The sequence below is a fragment of the Octodon degus genome, unplaced genomic scaffold (assembly GCF_000260255.1).
Source record: "Octodon degus isolate 3935 unplaced genomic scaffold, OctDeg1.0 scaffold00153, whole genome shotgun sequence".
NCBI classification, from domain to species: Eukaryota; Metazoa; Chordata; class Mammalia; order Rodentia; family Octodontidae; genus Octodon; species Octodon degus.
The window spans coordinates 652,166-668,444 of NW_004524729.1; the positions used below are offsets into that span (position 1 = coordinate 652,166).

A 16,279-nucleotide genomic window follows, 5' to 3' on the forward strand; every position below is an offset into this window, starting at 1 on the left:
GACAGGCTGGTGCCAAGAGGACGCCTCAGGATGCAGGGGCTCACTGAGAGGCTGGCTGCGTACTGTGAGGAGAGGAGGAACTGATATGATTCTGCACAAAGCTCCCCATGGGGCTTAAACTTGATAACTTTCCCATACTTTGTAATCATCCAGCTGCTGACTAGGCTAAGAACTGTTCTACACACTATTACTATTTTGTAAATTATCAAGGCTACTCTAAGATCATTTCACAACCACTAACAGCTGGGGTGTACTTATTCGCATAACACCTCTCTTCCAAATTAGCCAAGAAAACTGCACAGAACCCCAGATCGTAACAGATACGGGTGATATTAATAATTACACTTTCAAAGCCAAATGAAGACAAGAGCTTACTTCCCCAAGGAATCTCAATGTTAGGTAGAAAAGAAAAATCTACCCTCGTGTCCAGTTTCTAGCCTCTGTAGGGCAACCTTTGAAAATACTCCAATCCCAGCTTGTCCCTTCTCCACCCACGGGCCTCAGTTAGACTCCAGGTCCCTCCCTTCGCTGCAATCCCTGTCATGATCTGGCCCCTGCTACTCCCTTGCCTGTCCCCTCTTCTCTCCAGCCCAGCACACATGAGCTCAGCACTGCCTCAGAGCTTTCTCAAATGCTCTTCCTGGGACTAGGGCATGGTCTTCTCCCTTTCACTTTCTGGCTCTGCCTCAGAGAATCCTTCCTGTCTCCTCTAACCAAGCTATAGCCCCCACACCAGGACTCTAGCCTGCTCCTTTCTGCCCTGACCTTCCTTAGGCTTTCCCAGAGCAGTCTGCCTTCCCTTCCAGAAAGACACTACCTTCCACAGGGTTTCAAGCAGCAGGGCGTGCTGGCAGAGAGAATACTCGCAATCAAGTAAAATGGCGGCAAAGAAAATGAAGTATTGACTTTATATATAAAAGAATATTGAATAAGATCTTTACTGTCATTACCAAATTTATTTATAAAAGCCATATATGGACATCCTAAGGACTACGCAGGAAAGAGAAAAAGACTACTCAGATTATTAGACACAAATGTTTCCTGAGCTAAGAACAAAACTTAAAATTTCTGGTGATCTTTAAAGACCTAATCCTATAACGAGATGGTGACGGGGCGGGCGGGGGCGGAGGAGAGGCAAAAAGCCAATTTTACAATGGTCCATTGCTAAGGCCACTAAGTAAAAAAAAAAAAGACTTCCCACTTGGAGCCTCCTGGCCATATCCAGAGCATTCCAGGCCGCATGCTACCAGGAAGTCACATCTACACTGCTTCTGCTCTCCAAAATGGGTCCTCTCTGCATCAGAGCGGGCTGGGTTTAGAGGCAAATCAACTACTTCACACATTAAGTGTGTATCGGGGAAATCACTCTAATGCTGAGTCAGCACGTGTATTTACAGTGGAATTTGTAGATGTCTGGCAAAAACAAATTCCCTCTCTTAAGCCTCAAGCACATACTCAGAACCTAGGCTGATGCTACCTTTTATTAGAGATAAACATAGTTATTTCTAAAATGTGGAGGAGATCAAAGAGTTTGAAAGGGGCTGGTGAGATAGCTCAGTGGTCTAAAGCACCTACTGAGAACAAGCTTAGCGAAGCACAGGGACCGCGGTTCAATCCCCCAGCACCACATGCCAGCCAGCCGCGCCCCCTGGTGGGCTGAGCTGGCCACACACACACACACACATAAATAAAAAAAGAGTTTGAAAGACTGCATACTCTGTGATTCCACATACTTCTGGAACTTACTTTAAATTCTGAAAAACCTTTTAGGAAGTACAAGTTTCTCAAAGCACTAAATGCAAAATAAAATTTCCCTAAATAATCTTGAATTCCTGGCAAAGAGGTTCAGGCAAATACGGCCAGAGATTGTCAGGACCAGTATGATTCTTTTTTGGACTGCAAATTCTCAAAACAAGGGACCTGTCCCAAGAGGCAGCCTCAAATCCAAATGTAAATGTCTAGAGTGTGAGAAAACCAAGCCACGCTCAAGAATCGAGGGCCCATTCAATCTCTGGGCCAAACTGCGCGAAGGCAACACTTCTGAAACCAGAGTCGCAGCAGTCACACCCTGTACTCTGAACTCTCAGAGCTCGAGGGGAAGCGGCTCCACAGAGGACATGGACCTGCCTGCTGAGGCCCAACAGCCCCTTAACCTATTGCACTATCCTTCACAAAACCAAGCTCTCCCTCACCAGAGTTTGTAGGCAGCGGAAACAATGAACTCTTCCCATTTGGAGAAAATTGCTATTGCAGCTGGGGAAACAATCCTGGACATCACAAACAAGGGAGTCCGAGCCTAAGGAACTGTAAAGTTGGTGCTGAAGTGTGTGAAAGTTAGAATAAGCGGACTGAAGAAATATTGTGCAGCCATGGCAACAGAGACTATGGAAGAAACTCCAATTGCACAGAACTATTTAAAAATAAACCGGATACTAAAATATCAGTGAAAAGCTACAATGGCTCACACTGTTCTCCTTATACTTAAAGGACAGCCAGTTCTTTAACACATTTGTCTTCCAGGTTTTTTCCCTACTAGAGAAACGTGAGACAAAGAGTAAAAAAGCAGCTTTGAAATTTTCTCTAATTTTATCACATGAATAAGATCTTACATGTGTTCGAGTTTGGAGTACGGAAATGTAGTACATTTATACAGTGATCATGGAGGCTTTTAATAAAACCAAAGTAGGCCCGAGTCGGGGAGGTGCTGGTGGCGTCTGCCAGGTTGCTCTGGAGCCAGGTCGCGTGGTCGCCTGCCCGCCCGCCCAACTGCCTGTGTGCTTGTCTCTTGCAATGGGGAGTACCGAGAGCTGCGAGGGCCGCAGGGTGTCGTTCGGAATGGATGAGGAGGAGCGGGTCGGGTGCTGCAGGGCATCCGGCTATCTGAGAATGAAGGTCCACCGCATGAAGGATCCTAACCCATCCACAGGAGGCCAGCATCCAGCCCCTCTGCCTGCCACTCTGGACCAAGACTGCACAGCTCCTCAGAAAGAACCCAAACTGCAGAGGTCTGAGACCACTGGTGGCCGGCAGCCCTCAGGAGTGAAGGAAGACCTTAAGAGGTTCAGAAAGGAGCAGGCCACAGTCCAGGATGAACTGTTCCAGGTGGTGAAGCGGGAAAGAGAGGCAGCTGCCAGACACTTGACAGCGGCCCCACCTGTGGTGGAGGGTAGTGCTGAGCAGGAGAAGCAGCAGTCAGCCTGGCTGGCCAGGGAGCTGGAGAGCAGAGAGGCAGAACTCAGACGCCATGACACCTTCTACCAGGAGCAGCTGGGGCACATTGAGAGGAAGAATGCTGAGATGTATAAACTGTCCTCACAACAATTCCATGAGGCAGCTACGAAGGCAGAAAACACAATCAAGCCCCGCAGGGTGGAGCCCGTGTGCTCAGGGCTACAGGCCCAGATCCTTCGCGGCTACCGTGACCATGCACACAAGGTGCTACTGTGCTCGGACCTGGTGAAGGCCTATCAGCGCTGCGTATGTGCGAGCGGCGCCCACAAGGGCTGAGGAGCAGCCACCACACTGTGTCCTGGGCGCCAGCTTGCAGCTGTGACCAAAGGACCAGCCATGGGACCACAGACACAGACCCAGGCCACGTCTCTGCCCTGCCCTTTCCTGCCCTTTCATGAGGACACCTCATCTCCTCTAAGCTCGGCCCCCATGCGTTTAGGAAATAGAATGTACTGCTGTCCGAAAACAAATAAAGCAGATCCTTTGTTTGCAAAAAAAAATAAAAAAATAAAATAAAATAAAACCAAAGTAAACACAAAAGAACACAACTGAGACCCAGAGTGCACCAAATTTGGTGCTCAAATATCAGTAATCTGATGAAGAACAACAGCAGTTTCTGTCCAGAATGTGAAACCTTCAAGGCGGCAGGGGCAAGCTGACTGGTACAGTAGCATCATTCAACTGTCAGCCTTCAGATAGCCGAAGACTTGAAATAACTTGCACTGGGCAAGAAGAAAACAGCAGTCTCACACAATGATGGCTTGAGTGTGACCAGTTAGAAACAGTCTCTTAATCTGTGGTAGCTCTGTCTTACAAGGTTGTGATGAACACTGAATTAGCAAACACTAAGCCACTGTTTCTAGTGAAAAAGTCGTAAGACCACTGAGGCCCTCTATTGACAATATTTTCTGTAGCTTATCAACAAATGATCTAATTTTACATGTTTCTGTTCACAAACACTTTATTATATATTTCTTATAAATACTTAATGTACTATCTCTTTATAATAAAAGGCTAAGCAGAATTTAAAGAAAACCAACCAGCATGATGGCACACGCCTGTAGTACCAGCGCTGGGGCAGGAAGATCACTGCAAGTTTGAGACCAGCCCAGGCTACAAAATGGGCTCAAAGCCAGCTTGAACTACATGGTGAGACCCTGTCTCAAAAAGACAAAAAAAGGAAAAGAAGAAGAAAACTCTTTCAGGGCACTTGTGTGCACACTGCCACACCTCCCGTGTGTGTGTGTGTGTGTGTGTGTGTGTGTGTGTGTGTAATGGGACTGAACCCAAGGCCTTCATACTGAACTACATCCCCAGCCCTCCTCTTCATTTTTATGAGACAATCTCACCAAGCCACTAACTTGCCCAGGCTAGGCTCTAGCTTCAACCTCCCACAATGCTAGGACTTAGTATGTGCTGCTGTGCCCTCACCATACTTTCCCTTTCTTGGCTGTGTGTGTCCCTGCCTGTCCCCTAACTACACATGCACCTCTTACTGTAGCAAGGCACACAGAAGACCCTTGGGGTCCTCCTATTCTGCAACTTCATGTACGGCACAGTGCTGCCTGAGACTGCCCTGCCCAGTCCACTCTACACGTGCTGAGGGCTGGGTCCTCAGTGTCCCCTCTACCTCTTCCACCATCGTGGTGACCCGCTGCACCCCCGCTGGCCCATTAGTTTCTTCACAATGTCAGTATCTGGCCTTCTTCCTGTCTCCCCGACCACTGTATCAGCCACCCCCGCACATCCAACTCCTCTGGCCATCCAGTGGCCATCATGGCACCTGCACTGCTCAGTGAGGGCTGCCTGCAAGTGGATTCCTGAGGAAAACGCAGTGCCCCATAGCCTCCAGGCCATTCTTCTCGTGTCCAGGATCTGCCTCTTCCACTCTCCCTTTCGCTGCCCTGACTCAGCAGCATCTCTCCATACTCCCCATGTCCCCACACCCGGGATTTAGTTTAGTGGTAGAATGCTCACCTAGCAAGCTGGAAGCCTTAGGTTCAGTCTTTGGCACCAAAACCAAAAAACAATAAATATAATAAAATAAAATAAGGTGCCCTGTAGACTCATTGGGGGCAGAGCTTCGAGAAGACACTGTAAATAAGCTATGTGGCTGCTGTCAATGTTCCCCAGCACAGAAACTCCAAGGAGGGGAAAGTGTTTCTGTAGCAAGAACATGCCATTCTGAACCCTGGGCCCCGGCCCACAGGAGCCATGTGGAGGCCGCAGAGAACACCAGCCCTGAGGAGCACACCTCAGACCCTGCTGCATCCTGGGAGGGAACCATGGCTCCCCTGGAGCATGGCATGGTGTGGCCGGCAGCCACACAGTCTCACTAGCCCCGTGAGCAAGCAAGCTCTACTTCTATCTCCTTGCTAAGAAGCCAGAATCTACCCCAAAAATGAGGGTGACAGCATGGGACTGAACTTCCCACTGAGAATCAGCTCCGGCAACGCTAACACTGGTTCCCTGGCCAGCTCTGGCACGAATCTGATGAGAGGAACATAAGGACCTTGGCTTTAGCACAAGCTTTCCGAGGCCTTGGTTTCCTTGTTCACAAAATTGGTGACTTTATAGTTCTACTCAGTACTAATACTTTAAGGGGAGACTGACAACACAGACAAAGGATGGACTGGTTTAAAGTTGTAAGTAGAAAATATGTATTTCAAATCTTGTGTCAAAGCACAAAAGGTGACTTTTAAATAGATCAAAGCAGAAAAGAGAGATTTTACTTTAAGTCAGCGTATACTGCTGGGGGTGCACGCAGGCTACTGCCTGCTTTCTCGCTTTTCCACTCTGGTGCCCCAGGGGCTCATGCAGATACACAATGTTCTAGGTGCTGGAAAAATCCCAGAAGGGTCAGCACAGCACAAACCTCTGTGCTCAGGGAGCATGTTCTAGGCAGATGACTGTCAGAAGATACATTCTCATTTGGTGCCAGGTAGAGAAATAAAGCAAGGAAAGGGTCAAGGAGGGAAGGGGTACAGGAGGTGGGAGGAAGGAAAAACTGAAGAAAATCTTTTTGAAAAGGTGGCACCCCAGACCGCTTGGGAAGGAGCCTGGGCCCTTCAGAGCAAAGGCCGTGCTGGGAGAAGATCTGTATTGAGCGAAGGAGGGGAGCTGGGCGCGTCTATGAAAGGGCCAGACAGTGGGTGCTGAGGCCGAGGGAAGCAACGGTAGAGATGCTGACCCTATCCTGCGCTGCATCTCCCACCAGCACCCACCTGACCCTGTAACCGTGCTTCCCGGCCAGTGGCCACCCTGTGCCAATGAGTGCACAGCCCCTTCCTCATACAAGGAGCCAATATGCACTCCCGCATGCCCACTGCGTTTCAATGACCACATCTCCTCACAAATCGTGCCTCCTGTACTCAGCTCCTCCCAATGCAGACTGGGCCAAGGCCCCACTGTGGGTGAGAAACAGCAAGGCAGTCCCAGCTCTTCGCACCCAACCTATGTGACTCCAAACAGCAGCAAAGTGCAGTGCCACAGGCAGGCCGCTGTGGCCGTGGAGCCCTAAGGAGCTGTCCTCCTGCCTGGACTCAAGGAGCTCGGACCCCAGTCCCCAGCTGTCTTTACTCTCCCACCCTCGTTCCAGGCCTGCACATTGCCCAGCTCACCTGTGCTACCCCACCTGTGCCTGCAGAGCATATACAAGACCAATTTGCTAAATGCTAGCTTTGAAGGGAATTGAAACTATTTTTGAAACAAACCAAACAGTCACTTCAGGTGACTCTGAGAAAGATCTTTCCAAATCAGTCACCCCAACTATACAAGTGGTCTAGGTTCTAAATTGTTTGCTGGGCTCACAGAGAAGCAGAAGGTAGGAACCAAGAAGCTGGATCTAAGGATAAAAACAAAGATGTTCTTCTGAAGCCCCAGAAAAAAATGTGTGTCTATTTATTCTTAAAAGTGCCTTGAAGAAGGAAAAACTCCCAAGCAGAAAATGCTTGGCAAAGCCTGTCCTCTGGGCCAGGCAGAGCTGAAGAAAGGCCTGCCCTTCTCCTTTCTGCTCATCTGATGGGAAAGGAAGCCAGGTCACAGGATGCGCTGCTTCACCCAAGCAGGCTCCAGCAGTTTTCTCAAGTCAGAGAGGCACTCTCTGTTGGGCTGCGTGTGCAACGTGCCAAGGCCCACACAGAGCAGAGAAGGCACATAAACACGAGCAGCACTGGACGGGCCACCTGCTCTGTGAGGGTCCTCATGGCACGACAGGCCCACCTCAAGGCTGCCCTCGCCTAGCCTCCTGCCAGATGTCTTCCCACTGTTCCTTCTACCTGCAGCTCTAGAGGGACCCAAACTAGTGCTCAAGAAAGGGCTGTCTGCCCTAGATCCTGAAGGTAGACAGGTGGAGGGAAGCACCTTGGAAGAAATCAGTATTAAGAAACAAACAAGACTAGGGGTGAAGCACTTGGCTAGCATGTGAGAGGCCCTGGATTCATTCTCCACAAATGGAAAAAAAAAAAAAAAAAGGAAGGAAGGTAGGAAGGAGAAGGGAAGGGGAAGAGGGGACAGGGAAAAGGGGAAAGGGGAAAAGGGAAAGGGGAGAGGGAGACAGGGAAGAGGAGGGAAAAAAGAAAGGGAAAGTTCATGGTATGGATTCACAGAGTAACCCTTAAAGTAACTCCTTTGCCTTGGTGTCTTCTACATTCCAGTGCCAAGAAAACAAGCTCATGGCCCACTCTAGGGGAGTGACTGCCCTCAGGTCGCAGAGAAAGAACCAGCGCCAAAGGAGGAGGCCAGAGTCACATGGCTCAGTGCCTCCCGAAGCTATCAGTTCACCTGTAGGATGTAGTTAGACATGTCCCCTAAGTGCATTTTTCTTAGGTCATGGAAACTATCAGCTGACAGATTCATGGTTTTTTGTTGTTGTTTTTTTTTTTTTTCCCTGATTCATGTCTTAAACGGATTTTACAGCAATATTTTTTTTAGACTTATTGGCAAGTACCCTGGGAATGTGGAAACTCAGGCTGAAGACTTCCACAACCTAAAACTGAATCAGTGTTCCACAGGTTTAAAATAGAACAGTTTCAGGGCCAGCCTGATAGCTCAGCGGACTAAAGTGCCTTAGACAAAGCACAGTGGCCAGGGTTTGATCCCCAATGTGCAGTGCCAGCCCTGTGCCTGGGGTGCACTGAGACAGCAACTGAGACTGGGGGTGGTGGCACAGGCCTGTAACCCCAGCACTTAGAAGGCTGAAAATAGGAAGATCACTACGAGTCCGATCTATGTAGTGAGACCCTGTATTCCCTATACTAAACGCATAAAAAAAGAATAAAATAGAAAGTTTCTTTTTTTTTTCTTTTTCTTTTCTTTTCTTTTTTCTTTCTTTTCTTTTCTTTCTTTTTTTTTTTTTTTTTTTTTTTTTTGTGGTACCAGGGATCAAACTCAGGACCTTGCACTTACCAGGCAGGTGCTTATGCCGCCGAGATATATCCCTGGCCCTAGAAAGTTATTTCATTTATTTATTTATTTTTGTATTTTAGGGAAAGGTCTACAGGGTGTTTGGGGTCTCACTACTAGATCAGACTCATTGTGATCCACCTGTTTACAGCCTCCCAAGAGCTGGGATTATAGGCACATGCCACTATGCCCAGTCTCGGCAGTTACTTTAAAAAGGACAAAAATCACATGTTTTCAAATCCAATAGTAATGTGAGAATAACAACAGGACAAGGTAACATACAGAAGGATCTGAAAATCTGAAAGAAATACACATTCTGGTCCCAAGCATTTCTGATATGAATTACTCAACCTGCAGTTCTTGGTGGATTTGCTATGCCTTCCTATACTACCTATGAGATTATGTCACCTATGAACAGAGGTAGCTTTGCTTTCTCCTTTCTGACCTGCACACCTTCTACTTCTTTTTCTTGCCTAACTTCCCCAGCTAGAGCCTCCAATACAATGCTAAGCAGAGAGAGCAGAAACAGATAAAGCTGCCCTATCTGGGCCTCTGGGAGAAGCTTCACCTTTCACCAGCCCTGGAGATTTCCATTAGTACCCTTACGCAGCCAAGGAAGCACCCTGCTAGGCCCTGCTTGTTGGATGCATTTATTATGAACAGGTGTTGCACTGCTGTGCTCAGAAGATTTTAATGTTGCAGGACAAACAGGCGTTCCCAGAGACCAAAGTCAACTTCAGACTAAAATGACTGGACATTACATACTTCAGAAAATTTGAAATGTCACAGAAGCCAAATAAAATCCATTTTAAGAAACTTAAGGGCTGGTGAGATGGCTCAGTGGTCTAAAGCTCCTACTTAGAACAAGCTTAGCAAAGCACAGGGACTGCGGTTCAATCCCCCAGCACCACATGCCAGCCAGCCCCGCCCCCTGGTGGGCTGAGCTGGCCACACGCGCACACACACACACACACACACACACACAAATAAATAAAATTTTAAAAAAAATGTTTAAAAAAAAAAAAAAAAAAAAAAAACTTAAAATTAAAAAAAAAAAAGTGGGCCGGCCATATGGCTCAGCTGCTTAGGCAGATGTAGGACCAGGTTTTGGTCCCTGACATGCTGTGCTGGCCCTGCCCCTGGGGCACACTGAGATGGCAACTGAGACTGGGCGTGGTGGCACATACCTGTAATCCCAGTGCTTGGGAGGCTGAAAACAGGAGGATCACTGTGAGTCTGATCTGTGTAATAAGACCCTGTACTAAATACATTTTTTTAAAAAGCTCATCTCTGGCTTTGAGAAAAGCATCAATTTGTAATATTAAAGCTACCAGAGGGCCAGGGATCTAGCTCAGTGGCAGTCATGAGTTTGACTCCTGGTACCAAAAATAAAAGAGATATCAGAAAAAGACAGATGTGCCTCAAACATTACTAAACTCTTGTGCAATATAAAAGCAAACAAACAAACAAAAATACTCAATTGGTAGAAACTATACTACTTGAGATACTACGTATTTCGAGGGCTGCTAAAGAGTGCAGTGGGGGCAGGGACAGATGCTCAGGCAACGTCCTGCTGCTGAGCCAGGCTGGGTGAGCTGCCCTGGCCACAGACACAGTGGGCATCCACTCAACACTCTGGCCTCTCCTTCATCCAACTAGCAAGTAGAGGAGAAAGGCTGCTGGGCTAGCCTGGTCCCTGAGTAACTGTGGGGCCACATCCCAGCTACCACACAAGAGACACAGAGAGCAAGAGGGAGAGACAGCATTTTTGTTATGTTTAATCTCTGAAATCTGGGGTTCACTTGTTACTGCAGTATATTCTAGCCAAGTATGACACAATGAATTGGGGTGGGGCAATGGCTTCTTAAAAATGAAAATAACTCATAAAAATAGGACAAATAACAATGCCATTTAGGTTGGGGGTTACAGGAAAATAGGAATAGAGTCTACTACTGTTGACTGACTTCATGGAAAAAATCTGGAAATACAGAACAAGGCAAATAATAGTTCTTAACCCCTGACCTAAAAGGCCCACCCTAGGGAATATGCCCCAGGCAAATAAACTCAAAAGGAAAAAATAGCTTGAACAAAATATTCATCACAGCAATATTTAGAACAGCAAAAGCTGGAGACAAGTCAAATGTTCAAAAGCTAAAAAAACAATGGTGAAATGAGAGTGGACACCACAGGACCATCCTGGAGGACAAGCAGGACAGCATTGTTGAAATTTGGGCTAAGCAACATAGCACATAAACACTCATCAAAAATAGATCTTAGGATCAAGAGTTGGATCGTTTCATCCTCCTATTTCCTCCTTAGCATCAGGTAGACACTGGTGACTGAATGAACCAATGGGTAACCGCGTCAGTAACTACATCAGTGTGTGACCAGGGAGGAGGAGACTCCAGGGAGGAAGTGAAGGCTCCTCAGCCCCAGTTCTGTAATATGACTTCAGTGTGTGAATTTTAGGACATATGTATTTGAACTGCAGGAAGGGAAGTACTAGACTTTCTTCATATAGCAACTCTTCTCCTGTGAGCTTCCCAACACCAGGAAAAAAATTCTTCAATAGGTGGGGTTCACGAAGCATCTGAGAATCTGGCAGGCCTCCTGGCAGTGTGAAGAGGAGAGGGAGGAGCAGAGCAGGGCAGCAGGAAGGTCCTCTAATGGCTCCCTTGTTTTGTGGGTCCTAAGGTACCTCAGGGCACGGTAGACATGTACAATAAATGTTTCATCACTCAGAATTTGAGGACACTTTCTGAAGGCCGCAGTATTTACTTTAGTGGACTCATGCTGCTAATCACAGAGCCGCCTAAGGTAACTACAGAAATGAGGTTTCCTTCGTCAGAACTCACAACCACATTTTGGGGAAATGCACCAGAATGCCAAGAGCAGTAAGCCTGAGCGGTCTCTCACCAGACAAACACTCCTCATTTCTCGGGCTGCAACACTGAGCCCCATCACACTGCCTCTCTGATCTCCTGAGCTGGCTGCTGCTTCATCCTGCTGTCTCTGGGGCCCACAAAACAAGCAGCTCTTTCTCTTCTGCCTATTTAAAACCAACCTCAACCCCTTGCCCAGTCCCCATCTCCTGCCTGCCCCTCCAGGCTCCCTGCACTGCGGGCAGTCTCTTGCTGCAGTACCACCCCACCCCCAAGACCCTTTTCCTCATGGGCAGTCAGGAGCCCCTCGGGTCTTCCTTCCCCTTGGCCTGCCCATGACCTCTTTTTCTGGCCATGCCCAGGATGCTGGCATCCCCCATTCTATTCCAGGCCCTAGCACTGACCACTGCTTAAGCAAGCTCCTCTATTCCCACATAAGCCACCTTTTAACTCAGTGGCACAATCTCCTCTGGGATCTGCAGCCCCACACATCCAACTGCCTTCTAGACACTGCCACACACGCCCCAGAGTCCCTGCAAACCATCTCCATTCCTCCTCCAGCCTACTGCCTACCTCAGGTATTCTACATCAGAAAACTCACCAGCTGTTCAAGCCCCAAACCACTGCCCCCCAAAACGACCTACCGCATTTAACCAGTTCCTAAGACCTGATGCCACCAGCTCCTCCTATATCCCAACTCCTCAGCAATGGCAATCCTGTCACTGTGGCTGCGCTCCTGCTGGCCACCCTTATGAGCCCCCGCTTCCTTCCACTCTCCACAGTGCTACAACAGTGGTTGGTGTCTAAGAAAGACCACACGGGGGCTGGGGAAATAGCTCGACAATCTAAGCACCTGCCTGGCAAGCGCAAGGACCTGGGTTTGATTACCGGATCCATGCTGGCTCCAGGACCCCACAGCACACTGTGCCAGCCACTGAAACCAGGTATGGTGGTGCGTGCCTGTAATTCCAGTGCTGGGGAGGCTGAGAGAGAAGGATCACTATGAGTCTGAGCTGTGTAGTGAGACCTTTTATCAAATCCATCTATTCATCAAACAGAACAGGGATTTCTTTAAAAAGAAAGGAAAGAAAAAAACACAGGCTGGGGTATAACTCAGCAGTAGAATGCTTGCCCGATACACATAAGGTCATCAGTTCAACCCCAGCACCACCAGAGAGAGAGAGAGAGAGAGAGAGAGAGAGAGAGAGAGAGAGAGAGAGAGCGCGAGCGCATGTGACACTTCTATTCCAATACCCCACACCAGTTCTTCCTGAGGCCAGCAGGCTCTAATTATCATCCTTTTAGCTGTGTCACTCTCCATGCTCCTGGTCACCCTGCACATGCTCTGGCCACCTCTACAACCTGCCATACAAGCACCGCATTCCTCACAGCTCCACCTCCTCATACTCACTGCTTCCTCTGAACACATGTGCCAGTGAACAAGTGGAGGAGGACAAGGTGTGGTAGGAAAAGCTGATGCACAAGCATCTTGCCCCAATTCCTCCATCTAGACGGGGAGAGGGCTGCCTTCAGGGTCCCACTCACACCCCACTAACTTTCTCCACAATTGGGGGGTTGGATGAGACGGCAAAGTTCTGTGGTTTTTATTTTATACTGTTGCAAATACGAAAAAGCATTAGGATGTGGCCACCAAAATCTCAATGAAGTATATCTAGCCGCAATTAAGTTCATTTGACAGCCATGGCTTCTTCTACCTGCAAACATAAGATTCGACCCTGACAGCCCAGATAGTCTCATTTAACAAACACCCACATTAGGGCTCTGAAGAACCACTGCTCACCACTTACCAACACCTAAACATACCCAGGAGCCCCAGCTACATCCTAACCTTCAGAGCTGCCTGTTGCAAGACTGCAGTGGTGGTGTCAAGCGGTCTGCCTATCCCGTGCACATACCAGGTCTGCTCCAGCTATGGGGCCAGGACACTTGGCTCTCATCTGCTGTGTCTGTCCCTACTTCAAGGCGTCACACATTCTAAACAGTGTGATGATCAGGCCTGGAGACCAGTTGGCTCCCACTGGAAGGAGCAGAGTGCCCTGAAGGGCAAGGGGAAAAGCCATCTGCGCAAAGAAGGAGCTTGGACACCGACCGACGGCGTGTGCATTGCAACGCGGAGCCCGCACTATGAAAGCGATGCTTTAAGAAAACACATCTGGAAAGAGTAAGCAGTCCTAGTGTCGTGTCTGCAGGCACCCTTCCGAGGGCCAGTGGACGTGGGGGAGGCCGTCACAGCCACCCAAGCTGCTGGTGGGGCAGAGATGATCAGGCCTGGGGACCAGATGACCTGCATGGCGAGAGAGACAGCTGGAGGGCTGTCCTGGGCCAACTATAGGGAAGAACTTCCCTCAGGGGCATGGATGCTTGTGGGAGTCTGTGTGTGTGTATGTGAGAGAGAGAGAGAGAGAGAGAGAGAGAGAGAGAGAGAGAGAGAGCGAGCGAGCGAGAGAGAGAGCACTTGTGCATATGTGAGCGTGCGTATGTGAGTGTGCATATGTGACTGTGTATGTGTGTGTGGAACAGGCAGCAGACAGCCATACACCAAGGGAGGTTTATGACAAGCCTGTCAATCTGGGCACCTGTGTTGCTTCTTCAGTTCCTGCTCCTTAGGTGGCCCCGCTCCCCACTGTGCCAATCTTTGAGAGGCACTGCCAGAGAGAGCTTCAAGAAATCAATTATTACTGGAAGATTTCTTCTCTATCAGAAGCACCTGCTCAGTGGGGTATTTCTTCCTTAAACTGCAAGTTTTCCCACTCAAGAGATGCACTTAAATCTCCCAAAAGAAAAGCCACATAGGCCCAGATGAGTCAGAAAGGTTCTTCTGGCAGTAGAAGGAAAAACATATAGAATGGTTCAGAAGGTTATCCTTTGTCCCAGCTAGAAAATGGGGGCATTCACCAAGGGCAGGCATGAAGCGGAAAGGGAGAGGGAGAAAACTGCCTGACCACGGGGAGCAGGCAGCTCGGCAGCTAGCCTTCCAGATCCAAGCAGCAGGTTCCTGAGGCCGGACAAAGGGCACTATTAACAAGGCCTGAGTCACACTGGCCCCAGGTCAACCCCTCCAGCGTCTTTCAACCCTTCTACTTTGAGATAGCTCCTTCTAGAAGCAGGACTTCCCATCACACAAAAGGCCTCTGTGGTCCGTCATACACAAAGGAGGAGCAAGTGCTTTTCCTGTGCAGACAGGCGGAAGCTTTGAGACTCTTCTCTACTCCAGTGTCTGAAAGAGCAGAATCCTCTAGGCAGCTGCAGCCCTAGCTGAGGGGTGAAAGCTGCTGACTGAAAATAGAGACAGCAGAGAGAACCCTACAAAACATGACCGGGGGTACATAAGTCTAGCAGGTCTCTGAAATCTGCACACTACTGCTTCAGGATACAAGGCCTTTCATGGTCCAGTTGCCTCTGGCAAAATTCTTAAAAGGGTGATAGTTAACACAGCTCAGTTAAAAAAAAAAAAAAAAAGAATTCAGTCTCCTTAGAGGCTGTGCAGACCAAGAGGCAACCACGTGGGACCTGGAATGGCACCTGGACCAGGGGTCTTCCCCGAGCAGCTGGGCATGTGAGGATGCCTGCACTGTGGGCAGCTCCCAAGCCAGAGCAGTCAGGTTTCCTTGTCTGAAGCAGTCCCTTGGCACAGGGTTAACAGAGCCTTGAACAATCTCTTCCAACACAGCACTATGGGGACATAGAGGATGTGCCTCTCAAGTTAAAAAAAGGCACGCAGACCACAAGAGGATTTGGCTTGTAGGGCCAGGGAGATAGATAGCTCAGCAGCCTAAGCTGCTGCCTGGTTAAGCACAGGGTTCCAAGTTCGATCCCCAGTACTGCAAAATAAAGAGGCTTTGGCTTGTAATACTTTATAGGCATCTCTGCATTTGAGAAGTACCAGCCCTTCAAGGAACTATCCCATCAAGTGCCAGTGTAGGACGAGCACTCAACTCCAGAGCACACAGGGCCAGCTCCGACCTGTGTGACTCACTAAAGTCTGAGCTTAAGTTAGACAGTGATTTTAGCTGAGTAACAAGAAGTATCTAATAACCTGGAGAAAAAGAAAGGGAATGTACTTGTCCAAAACAATCTGCAACAAATGAGCTAAAAAGCAGCATAAAGACCTGCAAGATAGCTCAGTGGACTAAGTGCCTGCTTAGACAGGCGCAGGGACCAGGGTTTGATCCCAGGCATCACATGCTGTGCTGGGTGCTGACCCCGCCCCCAGGTACACTGAGCCGGGCCTGTAATCCCAGTGCTGGGAAAGCTGAAAACAGGAGTATTACTACAAATCTGAAGTGCACAGTGAGATCCTATACCAAATATATTAAAAAACAAAACAAAACCAAAACCAACAAAACCAAAACCAACAAAACCAAACCAACAAAAAAAAAACCCACAGCATAAAATAGCAAAATTTCTCTCAAATGAGCAAAATAGAAAGTACAGGGGCTAAGCTGTGATAGGCCCGTGTTTACTTCTAAGCCTCACCTTTTTTGAAATTTTTCTTAGTGTGTGTTTGCAGTACACAATGATTTCATTCATCATGGAGAACTGATACAGGTTCCTAACACATATCAGCTTTTTTCCTTTTCCACCACTTTTTTATCTTTTTTTTTTTTTTTTTTGTTTAACTTCAGCATCAAATGGGCTTATTGTGCTGTCCATATAAGTTAATTATCATACATGCAGATTAGCAGCCAGACTAACAGGCCCCAAACCAAAAAATACATAAGACAATTATATTAAACTAAGCC

The 16,279-nt window shown here is 48.2% G+C and overlaps 1 protein-coding gene and 1 pseudogene across 2 annotated transcripts in view; one reads left to right on the plus strand and one right to left on the minus strand.

Moving 5' to 3' along the window:
* Window positions 1–16,279, minus strand: part of Pacsin2 (protein kinase C and casein kinase substrate in neurons 2) — a 102,731-nt gene that overhangs the window by 33,149 nt on the left and 53,303 nt on the right. The gene's annotated exons all lie outside the window — the stretch shown is intronic.
* Window positions 2,756–3,597, plus strand: LOC101559889 (annotated as a pseudogene).